This window comes from Centroberyx gerrardi, chromosome 4 (assembly GCF_048128805.1).
Source record: "Centroberyx gerrardi isolate f3 chromosome 4, fCenGer3.hap1.cur.20231027, whole genome shotgun sequence".
Classification (NCBI taxonomy): Eukaryota; Metazoa; Chordata; class Actinopteri; order Beryciformes; family Berycidae; genus Centroberyx; species Centroberyx gerrardi.
In genome coordinates this window covers 37,100,578-37,125,691 of record NC_136000.1, presented here as the reverse complement: position 1 = coordinate 37,125,691, position 25,114 = coordinate 37,100,578, and positions in this window count along the sequence as shown.

Sequence of the window (25,114 nt, the reverse complement as noted above, 5' to 3'; positions counted from 1 at the left end):
ACCTCTAAACAACCTTTAGAGGCAAAAAACGCTGTTTGCAGCCAGAAACAGCATTTTGCCACATAAAACAGTGAATCCACCTATAAACAGCATTTTGGCAGATAAAACACTGTTTCTCCATCCAAACAGCCTTTAAAGGCAAAAAACACTGTTTCCAGCCAGAAACAGCATTTTGCCACATAAAACAGTGATTCCACCTATAAAAAGCATTTTGGCAGATAAAACACTGTTTCTCCATCCAAACTGCAATTAAAGTGGGACATTGCATGGCTGAAAAGGCCTCAGTAAAGTTGATGAGAAGGCCGTCATTGACTTAACATTGGTGACCTTTTGAACTTTTGGGTCACTTTTGGGGCACTTCCTGTGGTCCTAGGATGACAACTTTGAACTCACATGTTCGGTGGTACGCCAGCTTTCAGGCAAAAGTGGTTGCAAGTCAATCGGGACTTGCATGGCTGAAAAGGCCTCAGTAAAGTTGATGAGAAGGCCGTCATTGACTTAACATTGGTGACCTTTTGAACTTTGGGGTCACTTTTGGGGAACTTCCTGTGGTCCGAGAAGGACAAAATTGAACTCACACGTTCGGTGGGACGCCAGCTATCAGGCAAAAGTGGTTGCAAGTCAATCGGGACTTGCATGTCTGAAAAGGCCTCAGTAAATTTGTTCCTCATACATTGGCCACCTTTTGAACTTTGGGGTCACTTTTGGGGCACTTCCTGTGGTCCTAGAATGACAAAATTGAACTCACATGGTCGGTGGGATGCCAGCTTTCAGGCAAAAGTGGTTGCAAGTCAATCGGGACTTGCATGGCTGAAAAGGCCTCAGTAAAGTTGATGAGAAGGCCGTCATTGACTTAACATTGGTGACCTTTTGAAGTTTGAGGTCACTTTTGGGGCACTTCCTGTGGTCTTAGAATGACAACATTGAACTCACATGTTCGGTGGGACGCCAGCTTTCAGGCAAAAGTGGTTGCAAGTCAATCGGGACTTGCATGGCTGAAAAGGCCTCAGTAAAGTTGATGAGAAGGCCGTCATTGACTTAACATTGGTGACCTTTTGAACTTTGGGGTCACTTTTGGGGCACTTCCTGTGGTCCTAGAAGGACAAAATTGGACTCACTCGTTCGGTGGGTGGCCAGCTTTCAGGCAAAAGTGGTTTCAAGTAAATCGGGACTTGCATGGCTGAAAAGGCCTCAGTAAAGTTGATGAGAAGGCCGTCATTGACTTAACATTGGTGACCTTTTGAACTTTGGGGTCACTTTTGGGTCACTTCCTGTGGTCCTAGAAGGACAAAATTGAACTCACACGTTCGGTGGGACGCCAGCTATCAGGCAAAAGTGGTTGCAAGTCAATCGGGAGTTGCATGGCTGAAAAGGCCTCAGTAAATTTGTTCCTCATACATTGGCCAACTTTTGAACTTTGGGGTCACTTTTGGGGCACTTCCTGTGGTCCTAGGATGACAACTTTGAAATCACATGTTCGGTGGGACGCCAGCTTTCAGGCAAAAGTGGTTGCAAGTCAATCGGGACTTGCATGGCTGAAAAGGCCTCAGTAAAGTTGATGAGAAGGCCGTCATTGACTTAACATTGGTGACCTTTTGAACTTTGGGGTCACTTTTGGGGCACTTCCTGTGGTCCTAGAAGGACAAAATTGGACTCACTCGTTCGGTGGGTGGCCAGCTTTCAGGCAAGAGTGGTTGCAAGTCAATCGGGACTTGCATGGCTGAAAAGGCCTCAGTAAAGTTGATGAGAAGGCCGTCATTGACTTAACATTGGTGACCTTTTGAACTTTGGGGTCACTTTTGGGGCACTTCCTGTGGTCCTAGAAGGACAAAATTGGACTCACTCGTTCGGTGGGTGGCCAGCTTTCAGGCAAGAGTGGTTGCAAGTCAATCGGGACTTGCATGGCTGAAAAGGCCTCAGTAAAGTGTATGAAAAGGCCGTCATTGACTTAACATTGGTGACCTTTTGAACTTTGGGGTCACTTTTGGGGCACTTCCTGTGGTCCGAGAAGGACAAAATTGAACTCACACGTTCGGTGGGACGCCAGCTATCAGGCAAAAGTGGTTGCAAGTCAATCGGGACTTGCATGGCTGAAAAGGCCTCAGTAAATTTGTTCCTCATACATTGGCCAACTTTTGAACTTTGGGGTCACTTTTGGGGCACTTCCTGTGGTCCTAGGATGACAACTTTGAACTCACATGTTCGGTGGGACGCCAGCTTTCAGGCAAAAGTGGTTGCAAGTCAATCGGGACTTGCATGGCTGAAAAGGCCTCAGTAAAGTTGATGAGAAGGCCGTCATTGACTTAACATTGGTGACCTTTTGAACTTTGGGGTCACTTTTGGGGCACTTCCTGTGGTCCTAGAAGGACAAAATTGGACTCACTCGTTCGGTGGGACGTCAGCTTTCAGGCAAGAGTGGTTTCAAGTAAATCGGGACTTGCATGGCTGAAAAGGCCTCAGTAAAGTTGATGAGAAGGCCGTCATTGACTTAACATTGGTGACCTTTTGAACTTTGGGGTCACTTTTGGGGCACTTCCTGTGGTCCTAGAAGGACAAAATTGGACTCACTCGTTCGGTGGGTGGCCAGCTTTCAGGCAAAAGTGGTTGCAAGTCAATTGGGACTTGCATGGCTGAAAAGGCCTCAGTAAAGTTGATGAGAAGGCCGTCATTGACTTAACATTGGTGACCTTTTGAACTTTGGGGTCACTTTTGGGGCACTTCCTGTGGTCCGAGAAGGACAAAATTGAACTCACACGTTCGGTGGGACGCCAGCTATCAGGCAAAAGTGGTTGCAAGTCAATCGGGACTTGCATGGCTGAAAAGGCCTCAGTAAAGTTGATGAGAAGGCCGTCATTGACTTAACATTGGTGACCTTTTGAACTTTGGGGTCACTTTTGGGGCACTTCCTGTGGTCCGAGAAGGACAAAATTGAACTCACACGTTCGGTGGGACGCCAGCTATCAGGCAAAAGTGGTTGCAAGTCAATCGGGACTTGCATGGCTGAAAAGGCCTCAGTAAATTTGTTCCTCATACATTGGCCAACTTTTGAACTTTGGGGTCACTTTTGGGGCACTTCCTGTGGTCCTAGGATGACAACTTTGAACTCACATGTTCGGTGGGACGCCAGCTTTCAGGCAAAAGTGGTTGCAAGTCAATCGGGACTTGCATGGCTGAAAAGGCCTCAGTAAAGTTGATGAGAAGGCCGTCATTGACTTAACATTGGTGACCTTTTGAACTTTGGGGTCACTTTTGGGGCACTTCCTGTGGTCCTAGAAGGACAAAATTGGACTCACTCGTTCGGTGGGACGTCAGCTTTCAGGCAAAAGTGGTTTCAAGTAAATCGGGACTTGCATGGCTGAAAAGGCCTCAGTAAAGTTGATGAGAAGGCCGTCATTGACTTAACATTGGTGACCTTTTGAACTTTGGGGTCACTTTTGGGGCACTTCCTGTGGTCCTAGAAGGACAAAATTGGACTCACTCGTTCGGTGGGTGGTCAGCTTTCAGGCAAGAGTGGTTGCAAGTCAATCGGGACTTGCATGGCTGAAAAGGCCTCAGTAAAGTTTATGAGAAGGCCGTCATTGACTTAAGATTGGTGACCTTTTGAACTTTGGGGTCACTTTTGGGGCACTTCCTGTGGTCCGAGAAGGACAAAATTGAACTCACACGTTCGGTGGGACGCCAGCTATCAGGCAAAAGTGGTTGCAAGTCAATCGGGACTTGCATGGCTGAAAAGGCCTCAGTAAATTTGTTCCACATACATTGGCCAACTTTTGAACTTTGGGGTCACTTTTGGGGCACTTCCTGTGGTCCTAGGATGACAACTTTGAACTCACATGTTCGGTGGGACGCCAGCTTTCAGGCAAAAGTGGTTGCAAGTCAATCGGGACTTGCATGGCTGAAAAGGCCTCAGTAAAGTTCATGAGAAGGCCGTCATTGACTTAACATTGGTGACCTTTTGAACTTTGGGGTCACTTTTGGGGCACTTCCTGTGGTCCTAGAAGGACAAAATTGGACTCACTCGTTCGGTGGGTGGTCAGCTTTCAGGCAAGAGTGGTTGCAAGTCAATCGGGACTTGCATGGCTGAAAAGGCCTCAGTAAAGTTTATGAGAAGGCCGTCATTGACTTAACATTGGTGACCTTTTGAACTTTGGGGTCACTTTTGGGGCACTTCCTGTGGTCCGAGAAGGACAAAATTGAACTCACACGTTCGGTGGGACGCCAGCTATCAGGCAAAAGTGGTTGCAAGTCAATCGGGACTTGCATGGCTGAAAAGGCCTCAGTAAATTTGTTCCACATACATTGGCCAACTTTTGAACTTTGGGGTCACTTTTGGGGCACTTCCTGTGGTCCTAGGATGACAACTTTGAACTCACATGTTCGGTGGGACGCCAGCTTTCAGGCAAAAGTGGTTGCAAGTCAATCGGGACTTGCATGGCTGAAAAGGCCTCAGTAAAGTTGATGAGAAGGCCGTCATTGACTTAACATTGGTGACCTTTTGAACTTTGGGGTCACTTTTGGGGCACTTCCTGTGGTCCTAGAAGGACAAAATTGGACTCACTCGTTCGGTGGGTGGCCAGCTTTCAGGCAAAAGTGGTTGCAAGTCAATCGGGACTTGCATGGCTGAAAAGGCCTCAGTAAAGTTGATGAGAAGGCCGTCATTGACTTAACATTGGTGACCTTTTGAACTTTGGGGTCACTTTTGGGGCACTTCCTGTGGTCCGAGAAGGACAAAATTGAACTCACACGTTCGGTGGGACGCCAGCTATCAGGCAAAAGTGGTTGCAAGTCAATCGGGACTTGCATGGCTGAAAAGGCCTCAGTAAAGTTGATGAGAAGGCCGTCATTGACTTAACATTGGTGACCTTTTGAACTTTGGGGTCACTTTTGGGGCACACAGCGTTTTGCCACATAAAACAGTGATTCCACCACAAAACAGCATTTTACCACATAAAATAGTGTTTCTCTTTCCAAACAGCGTTTTGCCACATAAAACAGTGATTCTGCCTCCAAACAACTTTTAGAGGCAAAAAACGCTGTTTCCAGCCAGAAACAGCATTTTGCCAAATAAAACAGTGATTCCACCACAAAACAGCATTTTGCCACATAAAATAGTGTTTCTCTCTCCAAACAGCATTTTGCCACATAAAACAGTGTTTCTCTCTCCAAACAGCATTTTGCCACGTAAAACAGTGATTCCACCTATAAACAGCATTTTGGCAGATAAAACACTGTTTCTCCATCCAAACAGCCTTTAACGGCAAAAAACGCTGTTTCCAGCCTAAAACAGCGTTTTGCCACATAAAACAGTGATTCTGACCTCCAAACAACTTTTAGAGGCAAAAAACGCTGTTTCCAGCCAGAAACAGCATTTTGCCACATAAAACAGTGAATCCACCTATAAACAGCATTTTGGCAGATAAAACACTGTTTCTCCATCCAAACAGCCTTTAACGGCAAAAAACGCTGTTTCCAGCCTAAAACAGCGTTTTGCCACATAAAACAGTGATTCTGACCTCCAAACAACTTTTAGAGGCAAAAAACGCTGTTTCCAGCCAGAAACAGCATTTTGCCACATAAAACAGTGAATCCACCTATAAACAGCATTTTGCCACATAAAACAGTGATTCCACCACAAAACAGCATTTTGCCACATAAAATAGTGTTTCTCTCTCCAAACAGCATTTTGCCACATAAAACAGTGTTTCTCTCTCCAAACAGCATTTTGCCACGTAAAACAGTGATTCCACCTATAAACAGCATTTTGGCAGATAAAACACTGTTTCTCCATCCAAATAGCCTTTAACGGCAAAAAACGCTGTTTCCAGCCTAAAACAGCGTTTTGCCACATAAAACAGTGATTCTGACCTCCAAACAACTTTTAGAGGCAAAAAACGCTGTTTCCAGCCAGAAACAGCATTTTGCCACATAAAACAGTGAATCCACCTATAAACAGCATTTTGCCACATAAAACAGTGATTCCACCACAAAACAGCATTTTGCCACATAAAATAGTGTTTCTCTCTCCAAACAGCATTTTGCCACATAAAACAGTGTTTCTCTCTCCAAACAGCATTTTGCCACATAAAACAGTGAATCCACCTATAAACAGCATTTTGGCAGATAAAACACTGTTTCTCCATCCAAACAGCCTTTAACGGCAAAAAACGCGGTTTCCAGCCTAAAACAGTGTTTTGCCACATAAAACAGTGATTCTGACCTCTAAACAACCTTTAGAGGCAAAAAACGCTGTTTGCAGCCAGAAACAGCATTTTGCCACATAAAACAGTGAATCCACCTATAAACAGCATTTTGGCAGATAAAACACTGTTTCTCCATCCAAACAGCCTTTAACGGCAAAAAACGCTGTTTCCAGCGTAAAACAGTGTTTTGCCACATAAAACAGTGATTCTGACCTCTAAACAACCTTTAGAGGCAAAAAACGCTGTTTGCAGCCAGAAACAGCATTTTGCCACATAAAACAGTGAATCCACCTATAAACAGCATTTTGGCAGATAAAACACTGTTTCTCCATCCAAACAGCCTTTAAAGGCAAAAAACACTGTTTCCAGCCAGAAACAGCATTTTGCCACATAAAACAGTGATTCCACTTATAAAAAGCATTTTGGCAGATAAAACACTGTTTCTCCATCCAAACTGCAATTAAAGTGGGACATTGCATGGCTGAAAAGGCCTCAGTAAAGTTGATGAGAAGGCCGTCATTGACTTAACATTGGTGACCTTTTGAACTTTTGGGTCACTTTTGGGGCACTTCCTGTGGTCCTAGGATGACAACTTTGAACTCACATGTTCGGTGGTACGCCAGCTTTCAGGCAAAAGTGGTTGCAAGTCAATCGGGACTTGCATGGCTGAAAAGGCCTCAGTAAAGTTGATGAGAAGGCCGTCATTGACTTAACATTGGTGACCTTTTGAACTTTGGGGTCACTTTTGGGGAACTTCCTGTGGTCCGAGAAGGACAAAATTGAACTCACACGTTCGGTGGGACGCCAGCTATCAGGCAAAAGTGGTTGCAAGTCAATCGGGACTTGCATGTCTGAAAAGGCCTCAGTAAATTTGTTCCTCATACATTGGCCACCTTTTGAACTTTGGGGTCACTTTTGGGGCACTTCCTGTGGTCCTAGAATGACAAAATTGAACTCACATGGTCGGTGGGATGCCAGCTTTCAGGCAAAAGTGGTTGCAAGTCAATCGGGACTTGCATGGCTGAAAAGGCCTCAGTAAAGTTGATGAGAAGGCCGTCATTGACTTAACATTGGTGACCTTTTGAAGTTTGAGGTCACTTTTGGGGCACTTCCTGTGGTCTTAGAATGACAACATTGAACTCACATGTTCGGTGGGACGCCAGCTTTCAGGCAAAAGTGGTTGCAAGTCAATCGGGACTTGCATGGCTGAAAAGGCCTCAGTAAAGTTGATGAGAAGGCCGTCATTGACTTAACATTGGTGACCTTTTGAACTTTGGGGTCACTTTTGGGGCACTTCCTGTGGTCCTAGAAGGACAAAATTGGACTCACTCGTTCGGTGGGACGTCAGCTTTCAGGCAAAAGTGGTTTCAAGTAAATCGGGACTTGCATGGCTGAAAAGGCCTCAGTAAAGTTGATGAGAAGGCCGTCATTGACTTAACATTGGTGACCTTTTGAACTTTGGGGTCACTTTTGGGTCACTTCCTGTGGTCCTAGAAGGACAAAATTGAACTCACACGTTCGGTGGGACGCCAGCTATCAGGCAAAAGTGGTTGCAAGTCAATCGGGAGTTGCATGGCTGAAAAGGCCTCAGTAAATTTGTTCCTCATACATTGGCCAACTTTTGAACTTTGGGGTCACTTTTGGGGCACTTCCTGTGGTCCTAGGATGACAACTTTGAAATCACATGTTCGGTGGGACGCCAGCTTTCAGGCAAAAGTGGTTGCAAGTCAATCGGGACTTGCATGGCTGAAAAGGCCTCAGTAAAGTTGATGAGAAGGCCGTCATTGACTTAACATTGGTGACCTTTTGAAGTTTGAGGTCACTTTTGGGGCACTTCCTGTGGTCTTAGAATGACAACATTGAACTCACATGTTCGGTGGGACGCCAGCTTTCAGGCAAAAGTGGTTGCAAGTCAATCGGGACTTGCATGGCTGAAAAGGCCTCAGTAAAGTTGATGAGAAGGCCGTCATTGACTTAACATTGGTGACCTTTTGAACTTTGGGGTCACTTTTGGGGCACTTCCTGTGGTCCTAGAAGGACAAAATTGGACTCACTCGTTCGGTGGGTGGCCAGCTTTCAGGCAAAAGTGGTTTCAAGTAAATCGGGACTTGCATGGCTGAAAAGGCCTCAGTAAAGTTGATGAGAAGGCCGTCATTGACTTAACATTGGTGACCTTTTGAACTTTGGGGTCACTTTTGGGTCACTTCCTGTGGTCCTAGAAGGACAAAATTGAACTCACACGTTCGGTGGGACGCCAGCTATCAGGCAAAAGTGGTTGCAAGTCAATCGGGAGTTGCATGGCTGAAAAGGCCTCAGTAAATTTGTTCCTCATACATTGGCCAACTTTTGAACTTTGGGGTCACTTTTGGGGCACTTCCTGTGGTCCTAGGATGACAACTTTGAAATCACATGTTCGGTGGGACGCCAGCTTTCAGGCAAAAGTGGTTGCAAGTCAATCGGGACTTGCATGGCTGAAAAGGCCTCAGTAAAGTTGATGAGAAGGCCGTCATTGACTTAACATTGGTGACCTTTTGAACTTTGGGGTCACTTTTGGGGCACTTCCTGTGGTCCTAGAAGGACAAAATTGGACTCACTCGTTCGGTGGGTGGCCAGCTTTCAGGCAAGAGTGGTTGCAAGTCAATCGGGACTTGCATGGCTGAAAAGGCCTCAGTAAAGTTGATGAGAAGGCCGTCATTGACTTAACATTGGTGACCTTTTGAACTTTGGGGTCACTTTTGGGGCACTTCCTGTGGTCCTAGAAGGACAAAATTGGACTCACTCGTTCGGTGGGTGGCCAGCTTTCAGGCAAGAGTGGTTGCAAGTCAATCGGGACTTGCATGGCTGAAAAGGCCTCAGTAAAGTGTATGAAAAGGCCGTCATTGACTTAACATTGGTGACCTTTTGAACTTTGGGGTCACTTTTGGGGCACTTCCTGTGGTCCGAGAAGGACAAAATTGAACTCACACGTTCGGTGGGACGCCAGCTATCAGGCAAAAGTGGTTGCAAGTCAATCGGGACTTGCATGGCTGAAAAGGCCTCAGTAAATTTGTTCCTCATACATTGGCCAACTTTTGAACTTTGGGGTCACTTTTGGGGCACTTCCTGTGGTCCTAGGATGACAACTTTGAACTCACATGTTCGGTGGGACGCCAGCTTTCAGGCAAAAGTGGTTGCAAGTCAATCGGGACTTGCATGGCTGAAAAGGCCTCAGTAAAGTTGATGAGAAGGCCGTCATTGACTTAACATTGGTGACCTTTTGAACTTTGGGGTCACTTTTGGGGCACTTCCTGTGGTCCTAGAAGGACAAAATTGGACTCACTCGTTCGGTGGGACGTCAGCTTTCAGGCAAAAGTGGTTTCAAGTAAATCGGGACTTGCATGGCTGAAAAGGCCTCAGTAAAGTTGATGAGAAGGCCGTCATTGACTTAACATTGGTGACCTTTTGAACTTTGGGGTCACTTTTGGGGCACTTCCTGTGGTCCTAGAAGGACAAAATTGGACTCACTCGTTCGGTGGGTGGTCAGCTTTCAGGCAAGAGTGGTTGCAAGTCAATCGGGACTTGCATGGCTGAAAAGGCCTCAGTAAAGTTCATGAGAAGGCCGTCATTGACTTAACATTGGTGACCTTTTGAACTTTGGGGTCACTTTTGGGGCACTTCCTGTGGTCCTAGAAGGACAAAATTGGACTCACTCGTTCGGTGGGTGGCCAGCTTTCAGGCAAAAGTGGTTGCAAGTCAATTGGGACTTGCATGGCTGAAAAGGCCTCAGTAAAGTTGATGAGAAGGCCGTCATTGACTTAACATTGGTGACCTTTTGAACTTTGGGGTCACTTTTGGGGCACTTCCTGTGGTCCGAGAAGGACAAAATTGAACTCACACGTTCGGTGGGACGCCAGCTATCAGGCAAAAGTGGTTGCAAGTCAATCGGGACTTGCATGGCTGAAAAGGCCTCAGTAAATTTGTTCCTCATACATTGGCCAACTTTTGAACTTTGGGGTCACTTTTGGGGCACTTCCTGTGGTCCTAGGATGACAACTTTGAACTCACATGTTCGGTGGGACGCCAGCTTTCAGGCAAAAGTGGTTGCAAGTCAATCGGGACTTGCATGGCTGAAAAGGCCTCAGTAAAGTTGATGAGAAGGCCGTCATTGACTTAACATTGGTGACCTTTTGAACTTTGGGGTCACTTTTGGGGCACTTCCTGTGGTCCTAGAAGGACAAAATTGGACTCACTCGTTCGGTGGGACGTCAGCTTTCAGGCAAAAGTGGTTTCAAGTAAATCGGGACTTGCATGGCTGAAAAGGCCTCAGTAAAGTTGATGAGAAGGCCGTCATTGACTTAACATTGGTGACCTTTTGAACTTTGGGGTCACTTTTGGGGCACTTCCTGTGGTCCTAGAAGGACAAAATTGGACTCACTCGTTCGGTGGGTGGTCAGCTTTCAGGCAAGAGTGGTTGCAAGTCAATCGGGACTTGCATGGCTGAAAAGGCCTCAGTAAAGTTCATGAGAAGGCCGTCATTGACTTAACATTGGTGACCTTTTGAACTTTGGGGTCACTTTTGGGGCACTTCCTGTGGTCCTAGAAGGACAAAATTGGACTCACTCGTTCGGTGGGTGGCCAGCTTTCAGGCAAAAGTGGTTGCAAGTCAATTGGGACTTGCATGGCTGAAAAGGCCTCAGTAAAGTTGATGAGAAGGCCGTCATTGACTTAACATTGGTGACCTTTTGAACTTTGGGGTCACTTTTGGGGCACTTCCTGTGGTCCGAGAAGGACAAAATTGAACTCACACGTTCGGTGGGACGCCAGCTATCAGGCAAAAGTGGTTGCAAGTCAATCGGGACTTGCATGGCTGAAAAGGCCTCAGTAAAGTTGATGAGAAGGCCGTCATTGACTTAACATTGGTGACCTTTTGAACTTTGGGGTCACTTTTGGGGCACTTCCTGTGGTCCGAGAAGGACAAAATTGAACTCACACGTTCGGTGGGACGCCAGCTATCAGGCAAAAGTGGTTGCAAGTCAATCGGGACTTGCATGGCTGAAAAGGCCTCAGTAAATTTGTTCCTCATACATTGGCCAACTTTTGAACTTTGGGGTCACTTTTGGGGCACTTCCTGTGGTCCTAGGATGACAACTTTGAACTCACATGTTCGGTGGGACGCCAGCTTTCAGGCAAAAGTGGTTGCAAGTCAATCGGGACTTGCATGGCTGAAAAGGCCTCAGTAAAGTTGATGAGAAGGCCGTCATTGACTTAACATTGGTGACCTTTTGAACTTTGGGGTCACTTTTGGGGCACTTCCTGTGGTCCTAGAAGGACAAAATTGGACTCACTCGTTCGGTGGGACGTCAGCTTTCAGGCAAAAGTGGTTTCAAGTAAATCGGGACTTGCATGGCTGAAAAGGCCTCAGTAAAGTTGATGAGAAGGCCGTCATTGACTTAACATTGGTGACCTTTTGAACTTTGGGGTCACTTTTGGGGCACTTCCTGTGGTCCTAGAAGGACAAAATTGGACTCACTCGTTCGGTGGGTGGTCAGCTTTCAGGCAAGAGTGGTTGCAAGTCAATCGGGACTTGCATGGCTGAAAAGGCCTCAGTAAAGTTTATGAGAAGGCCGTCATTGACTTAACATTGGTGACCTTTTGAACTTTGGGGTCACTTTTGGGGCACTTCCTGTGGTCCTAGAAGGACAAAATTGGACTCACTCGTTCGGTGGGTGGTCAGCTTTCAGGCAAGAGTGGTTGCAAGTCAATCGGGACTTGCATGGCTGAAAAGGCCTCAGTAAAGTTTATGAGAAGGCCGTCATTGACTTAACATTGGTGACCTTTTGAACTTTGGGGTCACTTTTGGGGCACTTCCTGTGGTCCGAGAAGGACAAAATTGAACTCACACGTTCGGTGGGACGCCAGCTATCAGGCAAAAGTGGTTGCAAGTCAATCGGGACTTGCATGGCTGAAAAGGCCTCAGTAAATTTGTTCCACATACATTGGCCAACTTTTGAACTTTGGGGTCACTTTTGGGGCACTTCCTGTGGTCCTAGGATGACAACTTTGAACTCACATGTTCGGTGGGACGCCAGCTTTCAGGCAAAAGTGGTTGCAAGTCAATCGGGACTTGCATGGCTGAAAAGGCCTCAGTAAAGTTCATGAGAAGGCCGTCATTGACTTAACATTGGTGACCTTTTGAACTTTGGGGTCACTTTTGGGGCACTTCCTGTGGTCCTAGAAGGACAAAATTGGACTCACTCGTTCGGTGGGTGGTCAGCTTTCAGGCAAGAGTGGTTGCAAGTCAATCGGGACTTGCATGGCTGAAAAGGCCTCAGTAAAGTTTATGAGAAGGCCGTCATTGACTTAACATTGGTGACCTTTTGAACTTTGGGGTCACTTTTGGGGCACTTCCTGTGGTCCGAGAAGGACAAAATTGAACTCACACGTTCGGTGGGACGCCAGCTATCAGGCAAAAGTGGTTGCAAGTCAATCGGGACTTGCATGGCTGAAAAGGCCTCAGTAAATTTGTTCCACATACATTGGCCAACTTTTGAACTTTGGGGTCACTTTTGGGGCACTTCCTGTGGTCCTAGGATGACAACTTTGAACTCACATGTTCGGTGGGACGCCAGCTTTCAGGCAAAAGTGGTTGCAAGTCAATCGGGACTTACATGGCTGAAAAGGCCTCAGTAAAGTTGATGAGAAGGCCGTCATTGACTTAACATTGGTGACCTTTTGAACTTTGGGGTCACTTTTGGGGCACTTCCTGTGGTCCTAGAAGGACAAAATTGGACTCACTCGTTCGGTGGGTGGCCAGCTTTCAGGCAAAAGTGGTTGCAAGTCAATCGGGACTTGCATGGCTGAAAAGGCCTCAGTAAAGTTGATGAGAAGGCCGTCATTGACTTAACATTGGTGACCTTTTGAACTTTGGGGTCACTTTTGGGGCACTTCCTGTGGTCCGAGAAGGACAAAATTGAACTCACTAGTTCGGTGGGACGCCAGCTATCAGGCAAAAGTGGTTGCAAGTCAATCGAGACTTGCATGGCTGAAAAGGCCTCAGTAAAGTTGATGAGAAGGCCGTCATTGACTTAACATTGGTGACCTTTTGAACTTTGGGGTCACTTTTGGGGCACACAGCGTTTTGCCACATAAAACAGTGATTCCACCACAAAACAGCATTTTGCCACATAAAATAGTGTTTCTCTCTCCAAACAGCATTTTGCCACATAAAACAGTGTTTCTCTCTCCAAACAGCATTTTGCCACGTAAAACAGTGATTCCACCTATAAACAGCATTTTGGCAGATAAAACACTGTTTCTCCATCCAAACAGCCTTTAACGGCAAAAAACGCTGTTTCCAGCCTAAAACAGCGTTTTGCCACATAAAACAGTGATTCTGACCTCCAAACAACTTTTAGAGGCAAAAAACGCTGTTTCCAGCCAGAAACAGCATTTTGCCACATAAAACAGTGAATCCACCTATAAACAGCATTTTGCCACATAAAACAGTGATTCCACCACAAAACAGCATTTTGCCACATAAAATAGTGTTTCTCTCTCCAAACAGCATTTTGCCACATAAAACAGTGTTTCTCTCTCCAAACAGCATTTTGCCACGTAAAACAGTGATTCCACCTATAAACAGCATTTTGGCAGATAAAACACTGTTTCTCCATCCAAACAGCCTTTAACGGCAAAAAACGCTGTTTCCAGCCTAAAACAGCGTTTTGCCACATAAAACAGTGATTCTGACCTCCAAACAACTTTTAGAGGCAAAAAACGCTGTTTCCAGCCAGAAACAGCATTTTGCCACATAAAACAGTGAATCCACCTATAAACAGCATTTTGGCAGATAAAATACTGTTTCTCCATCCAAACAGCCTTTAACGGCAAAAAACGCTGTTTCCAGCCCAAAACAGCGTTTTGCCACATAAAACAGTGATTCCACCACAAAACAGCATTTTGCCACATTAAACAGTGTTTCTCTCTCCAAACAGCATTTTGCCACATAAAACAGTGATTCCACCACAAAACAGCATTTTGCCACATTAAACAGTGTTTCTCTCTCCAAACAGCATTTTGGCACATAAAACAGTCATTCCACCACAAAACAGTATTTTGCCACATAAAACAGTGTTTCTCTCTCCAAACAGAATTTTGCCACATAAAACAGTGATTCCACCTATAAACAGCATTTTGGCAGATGAAACACTGTTTCTCCATCAAAACAGCCTTTAAAGGCAAAAAATGCCGTTTCCAGCCAGAAACAGCATTTTGCCACATAAAACAGTCATTCCACCCCAAAACAGCATTTCGCCACATAAAACAGTGATTCCACCACAAAACAGCATTTTGCCACATAAAACAGTGTTTCTCTCTCCAAACAGCATTTTGCCATATAAAACAGTGTTTCTCTCTCCAAACAGCATTTTGCCACATAAAACAGTCATTCCACCCCAAAACAGCATTTTGCCACATAAAACAGTGATTCCACCAAAAAACAGCATTTTGCCACATAAAACAGTGTTTCTCTCTCCAAACAGCATTTTGCCACATAAAACAGTCATTCCACCCCAAAACAGTATTTTGCCACATAAAACAGTGATTCTGCCTCCAATCTGCTTTTAAACGCAAAAAACGCTGTTTCCAGCCCGAAACAGCATTTTGCCACATAAAACAGTGTTTCTCTCTCCAAACAGAATTTTGCCACATAAAACAGTGATTCCACCTATAAACAGCATTTTGGCAGATGAAACACTGTTTCTCCATCAAAACAGCCTTTAAAGGCAAAAAATGCCGTTTCCAGCCAGAAACAGCATTTTGCCACATAAAACAGTCATTCCACCCCAAAACAGCATTTCGCCACATAAAACAGTGATTCCACCACAAAACAGCATTTTGCCACATAAAACAGTGTTTCTCTCTCCAAACAGCATTTTGCCACATAAAACAGTGTTTCTCTCTCCAAACAGCATTTTGCCACATAAAACAGTCATTCCACCCCAAAACAGCATTTTGCCACATAAAACAGTGATTCCACCAAAAAACAGCATTTTGCCACATAAAACAGTGTTTCTCTCTCCAAACAGCATTTTGCCACATAAAACAGTCATTCCACCCCAAAACAGTATTTTGCCACATAAAACAGTGATTCTGCCTCCAATCTGCTTTTAAACGCAAAAAACGCTGTTTCCAGCCCGAAACAGCATTTTGCCACATAAAACAGTGTTTCTCTCTCCAAACAGAATTTTGCCACATAAAACAGTGATTCCACCTATAAACAGCATTTTGGCAGATGAAACACTGTTTCTCCATCAAAACAGCCTTTAAAGGCAAAAAATGCCGTTTCCAGCCAGAAACAGCATTTTGCCACATAAAACAGTCATTCCACCCCAAAACAGCATTTCGCCACATAAAACAGTGATTCCACCACAAAACAGCATTTTGCCACATAAAACAGTGTTTCTCTCTCCAAACAGCATTTTGCCACATAAAACAGTGTTTCTCTCTCCAAACAGCATTTTGCCACATAAAACAGTCATTCCACCCCAAAACAGCATTTTGCCACATAAAACAGTGATTCCACCAAAAAACAGCATTTTGCCACATAAAACAGTGTTTCTCTCTCCAAACAGCATTTTGCCACATAAAACAGTCATTCCACCCCAAAACAGTATTTTGCCACATAAAACAGTGATTCTGCCTCCAATCTGCTTTTAAACGCAAAAAACGCTGTTTCCAGCCCGAAACAGCATTTTGCCACATAAAACAGTGTTTCTCTCTCCAAACAGAATTTTGCCACATAAAACAGTGATTCCACCTATAAACAGCATTTTGGCAGATGAAACACTGTTTCTCCATCAAAACAGCCTTTAAAGGCAAAAAATGCCGTTTCCAGCCAGAAACAGCATTTTGCCACATAAAACAGTCATTCCACCCCAAAACAGCATTTCGCCACATAAAACAGTGATTCCACCACAAAACAGCATTTTGCCACATAAAACAGTGTTTCTCTCTCCAAACAGCATTTTGCCACATAAAACAGTGTTTCTCTCTCCAAACAGCATTTTGCCACATAAAACAGTCATTCCACCCCAAAACAGCATTTTGCCACATAAAACAGTGATTCCACCAAAAAACAGCATTTTGCCACATAAAACAGTGTTTCTCTCTCCAAACAGCATTTTGCCACATAAAACAGTCATTCCACCCCAAAACAGTATTTTGCCACATAAAACAGTGATTCTGCCTCCAATCTGCTTTTAAACGCAAAAAACGCTGTTTCCAGCCCGAAACAGCATTTTGCCACATAAAACAGTGTTTCTCTCTCCAAACAGAATTTTGCCACATAAAACAGTGATTCCACCTATAAACAGCATTTTGGCAGATGAAACACTGTTTCTCCATCAAAACAGCCTTTAACAAAAAGGGCAGATGGGGACTGACCGGGCCGAGGAGGAGAAAGATAGCGTACTGAGTATCAGTCATTCCACCCCAAAACAGCATTTCGCCACATAAAACAGTGATTCCACCACAAAACAGCATTTTGCCACATAAAACAGTGTTTCTCTCTCCAAACAGCATTTTGCCACATAAAACAGTGTTTCTCTCTCCAAACAGCATTTTGCCACATAAAACAGTCATTCCACCCCAAAACAGCATTTTGCCACATAAAACAGTGATTCCACCAAAAAACAGCATTTTGCCACATAAAACAGTGTTTCTCTCTCCAAACAGCATTTTGCCACATAAAACAGTCATTCCACCCAAAACAGTATTTTGCCACATAAAACAGTGATTCTGCTCCAATCTGCTTTTAAACGCAAAAAACGCTGTTTCCAGCCCGAAACAGCATTTTGCCACATAAAACAGTGTTTCTCTCTCCAAACAGAATTTTGCCACATAAAACAGTGATTCCACCTATAAACAGCATTTTGGCAGATGAAACACTGTTTCTCCATCAAAACAGCCTTTAAAGGCAAAAAATGCCGTTTCCAGCCAGAAACAGCATTTTGCCACATAAAACAGTCATTCCACCCCAAAACAGCATTTCGCCACATAAAAACAGTGATTCCACCACAAAACAGCATTTTGCCACATAAAACAGTCATTCCACCCCAAAACAGTATTTTGCCACATAAAACAGTGATTCTGCCTCCAATCTGCTTTTAAACGCAAAAAACGCTGTTTCCAGCCCGAAACAGCATTTTGCCACATAAAACAGTGTTTATCTCTCCAAACAGAATTTTGCCACATAAAACAGTGATTCCACCTATAAACAGCATTTTGGCAGATGAAACACTGTTTCTCCATCAAAACAGCCTTTAAAGGCAAAAAATGCCGTTTCCAGCCAGAAACAGCATTTTGCCACATAAAACAGTCATTCCACCCCAAAACAGCATTTCGCCACATAAAACAGTGATTCCACCACAAAACAGCATTTTGCCACATAAAACAGTGTTTCTCTCTCCAAACAGCATTTTGCCATATAAAACAGTGTTTCTCTCTCCAAACAGCATTTTGCCACATAAAACAGTCATTCCACCCCAAAACAGCATTTTGCCACATAAAACAGTGATTCCACCAAAAAACAGCATTTTGCCACATAAAACAGTGTTTCTCTCTCCAAACAGCATTTTGCCACATAAAACAGTCATTCCACCCCAAAACAGTATTTTGCCACATAAAACAGTGATTCTGCCTCCAATCTGCTTTTAAACGCAAAAAACGCTGTTTCCAGCCCGAAACAGCATTTTGCCACATAAAACAGTGTTTCTCTCTCCAAACAGAATTTTGCCACATAAAACAGTGATTCCACCTATAAACAGCATTTTGGCAGATGAAACACTGTTTCTCCATCAAAACAGCCTTTAAAGGCAAAAAATGCCGTTTCCAGCCAGAAACAGCATTTTGCCACATAAAACAGTCATTCCACCCCAAAACAGCATTTCGCCACATAAAACAGTGATTCCACCACAAAACAGCATTTTGCCACATAAAACAGTGTTTCTCTCTCCAAACAGCATTTTGCCACATAAAACAGTGTTTCTCTCTCCAAACAGCATTTTGCCACATAAAACAGTCATTCCACCCCAAAACAGCATTTTGCCACATAAAACAGTGATTCCACCAAAAAACAGCATTTTGCCACATAAAACAGTGTTTCTCTCTCCAAACAGCATTTTGCCACATAAAACAGTCATTCCACCCCAAAACAGTATTTTGCCACATAAAACAGTGATTCTGCCTCCAATCTGCTTTTAAACGCAAAAAAACGCTGTTTCCAGCCCGAAACAGCATTTTGCCACATAAAACAGTGTTTCTCTCTCCAAACAGAATTTTGCCACATAAAACAGTGATTCCACCTATAAACAGCATTTTGGCAGATGAAACACTGTTTCTCCATCAAAACAGCCTTTAAAGGCAAAAAATGCCGTTTCCAGCCAGAAACAGCATTTTGCCACATAAAACAGTCATTCCACCCCAAAACAGCATTTCGCCACATAAAACAGTGATTCCACCACAAAACAGCATTTTGCCACATAAAACAGTGTTTCTCTCTCCAAACAGCATTTTGCCACATAAAACAGTGTTTCTCTCTCCAAACAGCATTTTGCCACATAAAACAGTCATTCCACCCCAAAACAGCATTTTGCCACATAAAACAGTGATTCCACCAAAAAACAGCATTTTGCCACATAAAACAGTGTTTCTCTCTCCAAACAGCATTTTGCCACATAAAACAGTCATTCCACCCCAAAACAGTATTTTGCCACATAAAACAGTGATTCTGCCTCCAATCTGCTTTTAAACGCAAAAAACGCTGTTTCCAGCCCGAAACAGCATTTTGCCACATAAAACAGTGTTTCTCTCTCCAAACAGAATTTTGCCACATAAAACAGTGATTCCACCTATAAACAGCATTTTGGCAGATGAAACACTGTTTCTCCATCAAAACAGCCTTTAAAGGCAAAAAATGCCGTTTCCAGCCAGAAACAGCATTTTGCCACATAAAACAGTCATTCCACCCCAAAACAGCATTTCGCCACATAAAACAGTGATTCCACCACAAAACAGCATTTTGCCACATAAAACAGTCATTCCACCCCAAAACAGTATTTGCCACATAAAACAGTGATTCTGCCTCCAATCTGCTTTTAAACGCAAAAAACGCTGTTTCCAGCCCGAAACAGCATTTTGCCACATAAAACAGTGTTTATCTCTCCAAACAGAATTTTGCCACATAAAACAGTGATTCCACCTATAAACAGCATTTTGGCAGATGAAACACTGTTTCTCCATCAAAACAGCCTTTAAAGGCAAAAAATGCCGTTTCCAGCCAGAAACAGCATTTTGCCACATAAAACAGTCATTCCACCCCAAAACAGCATTTCGCCACATAAAACAGTGATTCCACCACAAAACAGCATTTTGCCACATAAAACAGTGTTTCTCTCTCCAAACAGCATTTTGCCATATAAAACAGTGTTTCTCTCTCCAAACAGCATTTTGCCACATAAAACAGTCATTCCACCCCAAAACAGCATTTTGCCACATAAAACAGTGATTCCACCAAAAAACAGCATTTTGCCACATAAAACAGTGTTTCTCTCTCCAAACAGCATTTTGCCACATAAAACAGTCATTCCACCCCAAAACAGTATTTTGCCACATAAAACAGTGATTCTGCCTCCAATCTGCTTTTAAACGCAAAAAACGCTGTTTCCAGCCCGAAACAGCATTTTGCCACATAAAACAGTGTTTCTCTCTCCAAACAGAATTTTGCCACATAAAACAGTGATTCCACCTATAAACAGCATTTTGGCAGATGAAACACTGTTTCTCCATCAAAACAGCCTTTAAAGGCAAAAAATGCCGTTTCCAGCCAGAAACAGCATTTTGCCACATAAAACAGTCATTCCACCCCAAAACAGCATTTCGCCACATAAAACAGTGATTCCACCACAAAAACAGCATTTTGCCACATAAAACAGTGTTTCTCTCTCCAAACAGCATTTTGCCACATAAAACAGTGTTTCTCTCTCCAAACAGCATTTTGCCACATAAAACAGTCATTCCACCCCAAAACAGCATTTTGCCACATAAAACAGTGATTCCACCAAAAAACAGCATTTTGCCACATAAAACAGTGTTTCTCTCTCCAAACAGCATTTTGCCACATAAAACAGTCATTCCACCCCAAAACAGTATTTTGCCACATAAAACAGTGATTCTGCCTCCAATCTGCTTTTAAACGCAAAAAACGCTGTTTCCAGCCCGAAACAGCATTTTGCCACATAAAACAGTGTTTCTCTCTCCAAACAGAATTTTGCCACATAAAACAGTGATTCCACCTATAAACAGCATTTTGGCAGATGAAACACTGTTTCTCCATCAAAACAGCCTTTAAAGGCAAAAAATGCCGTTTCCAGCCAGAAACAGCATTTTGCCACATAAAACAGTCATTCCACCCCAAAACAGCATTTCGCCACATAAAACAGTGATTCCACCACAAAACAGCATTTTGCCACATAAAACAGTCATTCCACCCCAAAACAGTATTTTGCCACATAAAACAGTGATTCTGCCTCCAATCTGCTTTTAAACGCAAAAAACGCTGTTTCCAGCCCGAAACAGCATTTTGCCACATAAAACAGTGTTTATCTCTCCAAACAGAATTTTGCCACATAAAACAGTGATTCCACCTATAAACAGCATTTTGGCAGATGAAACACTGTTTTCTCCATCAAAACAGCCTTAAAGGCAAAAAATGCCGTTTCCAGCCAGAAACAGCATTTTGCCACATAAAACAGTCATTCCACCCCAAAACAGCATTTCGCCACATAAAACAGTGATTCCACCACAAAACAGCATTTTGCCACATAAAACAGTGTTTCTCTCTCCAAACAGCATTTTGCCACATAAAACAGTGTTTCTCTCTCCAAACAGCATTTTGCCACATAAAACAGTCATTCCACCCCAAAACAGCATTTTGCCACATAAAACAGTGATTCCACCAAAAAACAGCATTTTGCCACATAAAACAGTGTTTCTCTCTCCAAACAGCAATTTTGCCACATAAAACAGTCATTCCACCCCAAAACAGTATTTTGCCACATAAAACAGTGATTCTGCCTCCAATCTGCTTTTAAACGCAAAAAACGCTGTTTCCAGCCCGAAACAGCATTTTGCCACATAAAACAGTGTTTCTCTCTCCAAACAGAATTTTGCCACATAAAACAGTGATTCCACCTATAAACAGCATTTTGGCAGATGAAACACTGTTTCTCCATCAAAACAGCCTTTAAAGGCAAAAAATGCCGTTTCCAGCCAGAAACAGCATTTTGCCACATAAAACAGTCATTCCACCCCAAAACAGCATTTCGCCACATAAAACAGTGATTCCACCACAAAACAGCATTTTGCCACATAAAACAGTGTTTCTCTCTCCAAACAGCATTTTGCCATATAAAACAGTGTTTCTCTCTCCAAACAGCATTTTGCCACATAAAACAGTCATTCCACCCCAAAACAGCATTTTGCCACATAAAACAGTGATTCCACCAAAAACAGCATTTTGCCACATAAAACAGTGTTTCTCTCTCCAAACAGCATTTTGCCACATAAAACAGTCATTCCACCCCAAAACAGTATTTTGCCACATAAAACAGTGATTCTGCCTCCAATCTGCTTTTAAACGCAAAAAAACGCTGTTTCCAGCCCGAAACAGCATTTTGCCACATAAAACAGTGTTTCTCTCTCCAAACAGAATTTTGCCACATAAAACAGTGATTCCACCTATAAACAGCATTTTGGCAGATGAAACACTGTTTCTCCATCAAAACAGCCTTTAAAGGCAAAAAATGCCGTTTCCAGCCAGAAACAGCATTTTGCCACATAAAACAGTCATTCCACCCCAAAACAGCATTTCGCCACATAAAACAGTGATTCCACCACAAAACAGCATTTTGCCACATAAAACAGTGTTTCTCTCTCCAAACAGCATTTTGCCACATAAAACAGTGTTTCTCTCTCCAAACAGCATTTTGCCACATAAAACAGTCATTCCACCCCAAAACAGCATTTTGCCACATAAAACAGTGATTCCACCAAAAAACAGCATTTTGCCACATAAAACAGTGTTTCTCTCTCCAAACAGCATTTTGCCACATAAAACAGTCATTCCACCCCAAAACAGTATTTTGCCACATAAAACAGTGATTCTGCCTCCAATCTGCTTTTAAACGCAAAAAACGCTGTTTCCAGCCCGAAACAGCATTTTGCCACATAAAACAGTGTTTCTCTCTCCAAACAGAATTTTGCCACATAAAACAGTGATTCCACCTATAAACAGCATTTTGGCAGATGAAACACTGTTTCTCCATCAAAACAGCCTTTAAAGGCAAAAAATGCCGTTTCCAGCCAGAAACAGCATTTTGCCACATAAAACAGTCATTCCACCCCAAAACAGCATTTCGCCACATAAAACAGTGATTCCACCACAAAACAGCATTTTGCCACATAAAACAGTGTTTCTCTCTCCAAACAGCATTTTGCCACATAAAACAGTGTTTCTCTCTCCAAACAGCATTTTGCCACATAAAACAGTCATTCCACCCCAAAACAGCATTTTGCCACATAAAACAGTGATTCCACCAAAAAACAGCATTTTGCCACATAAAACAGTGTTTCTCTCTCCAAACAGCATTTTGCCACATAAAACAGTCATTCCACCCCAAAACAGTATTTTGCCACATAAAACAGTGATTCTGCCTCCAATCTGCTTTTAAACGCAAAAAACGCTGTTTCCAGCCCGAAACAGCATTTTGTCACATAAAACAGTGTTTATCTCTCCAAACAGAATTTTGCCACATAAAACAGTGATTCCACCTATAAACAGCATTTTGGCAGATGAAACACTGTTTCTCCATCAAAACAGCCTTTAAAGGCAAAAAATGCCGTTTCCAGCCAGAAACAGCATTTTGCCACATAAAACAGTCATTCCACCCCAAAACAGCATTTCGCCACATAAAACAGTGATTCCACCACAAAACAGCATTTTGCCACATAAAACAGTGTTTCTCTCTCCAAACAGCATTTTGCCACATAAAACAGTGTTTCTCTCTCCAAACAGCATTTTGCCACATAAAACAGTCATTCCACCCCAAAACAGCATTTTGCCACATAAAACAGTGATTCCACCTATAAACAGCATTTTGGCAGATGAAACACTGTTTCTCCATCAAAACAGCCTTTAAAGGCAAAAAATGCCGTTTCCAGCCAGAAACAGCATTTTGCCACATAAAACAGTCATTCCACCCCAAAACAGCATTTCGCCACATAAAACAGTGATTCCACCACAAAACAGCATTTTGCCACATAAAACAGTGTTTCTCTCTCCAAACAGCATTTTGCCACATAAAACAGTGTTTCTCTCTCCAAACAGCATTTTGCCACATAAAATTGTGTTTCTCTCTCCAAACAGCATTTTGCCACATAAAACAGTGATTCCACCTATAAACAGCATTTTGGCAGATAAAACACTGTTTCTCCATCCAAACAGCCTTTAACGGCAAAAAACGCTGTTTCCAGCCTAAAACAGTGTTTTGCCACATAAAACAGTGATTCTGACCTCTAAACAACCTTTAGAGGCAAAAAACGCTGTTTGCAGCCAGAAACAGCATTTTGCCACATAAAACAGTGAATCCACCTATAAACAGCATTTTGGCAGATAAAACACTGTTTCTCCATCCAAACAGCCTTTAACGGCAAAAAACGCTGTTTCTAGCCCAAAACAGCGTTTTGCCACATAAAACAGTGATTCCACCACAAAACAGCATTTTGCCACATAAAACAGTGTTTCTCTCTCCAAACAGCATTTTGCCACATAAAACAGTGATTCCACCTATAAACAGCATTTTGGCAGATAAAACACTGTTTCTCCATCCAAACAGCCTTTAACGGCAAAAAACGCTGTTTCCAGCGTAAAACAGTGTTTTGCCACATAAAACAGTGATTCTGACCTCTAAACAACCTTTAGAGGCAAAAAACGCTGTTTCCAGCCAGAAACAGCATTTTGCCACATAAAACAGTGAATCCACCTATAAACAGCATTTTGGCAGATAAAACACTGTTTCTCCATCCAAACAGCCTTTAACGGCAAAAAACGCTGTTTCCAGCCCAAAACAGCGTTTTGCCACATAAAACAGTGATTCTGACCTCTAAACAACCTTTAGAGGCAAAAAACGCTGTTTGCAGCCAGAAACAGCATTTTGCCACATAAAACAGTGAATCCACCTATAAACAGCATTTTGGCAGATAAAACACTGTTTCTCCATCCAAACAGCCTTTAACGGCAAAAAACGCTGTTTCTAGCCCAAAACAGCGTTTTGACACATAAAACAGTGATTCTGACCTCTAAACAACCTTTAGAGGCAAAAAACGATGTTTGCAGCCAGAAACAGCATTTTGCCACATAAAACAGTGAATCCACCTATAAACAGCATTTTGGCAGATAAAACACTGTTTCTCCATCCAAACAGCCTTTAACGGCAAAAAACGCTGTTTCTAGCCCAAAACAGCATTTTGCCACATAAAACAGTGATTCTGACCTCTAAACAACCTTTAGAGGCAAAAAACGCTGTTTCCAGCCAGAAACAGCATTTTGCCACATAAAACAGTGAATCCACCTATAAACAGCATTTTGACAGATAAAACACTGTTTCTCCATCCAAACAGCCTTTAACGGCAAAGAACGCTGTTTCCAGCCTAAAACAGTGTTTTGCCACATAAAACAGTGATTCTGACCTCTAAACAACCTTTAGAGGCAAAAAACGCTGTTTGCAGCCAGAAACAGCATTTTGCCACATAAAACAGTGAATCCACCTATAAACAGTATTTTGGCAGATAAAACACTGTTTCTCCATCCAAACAGCCTT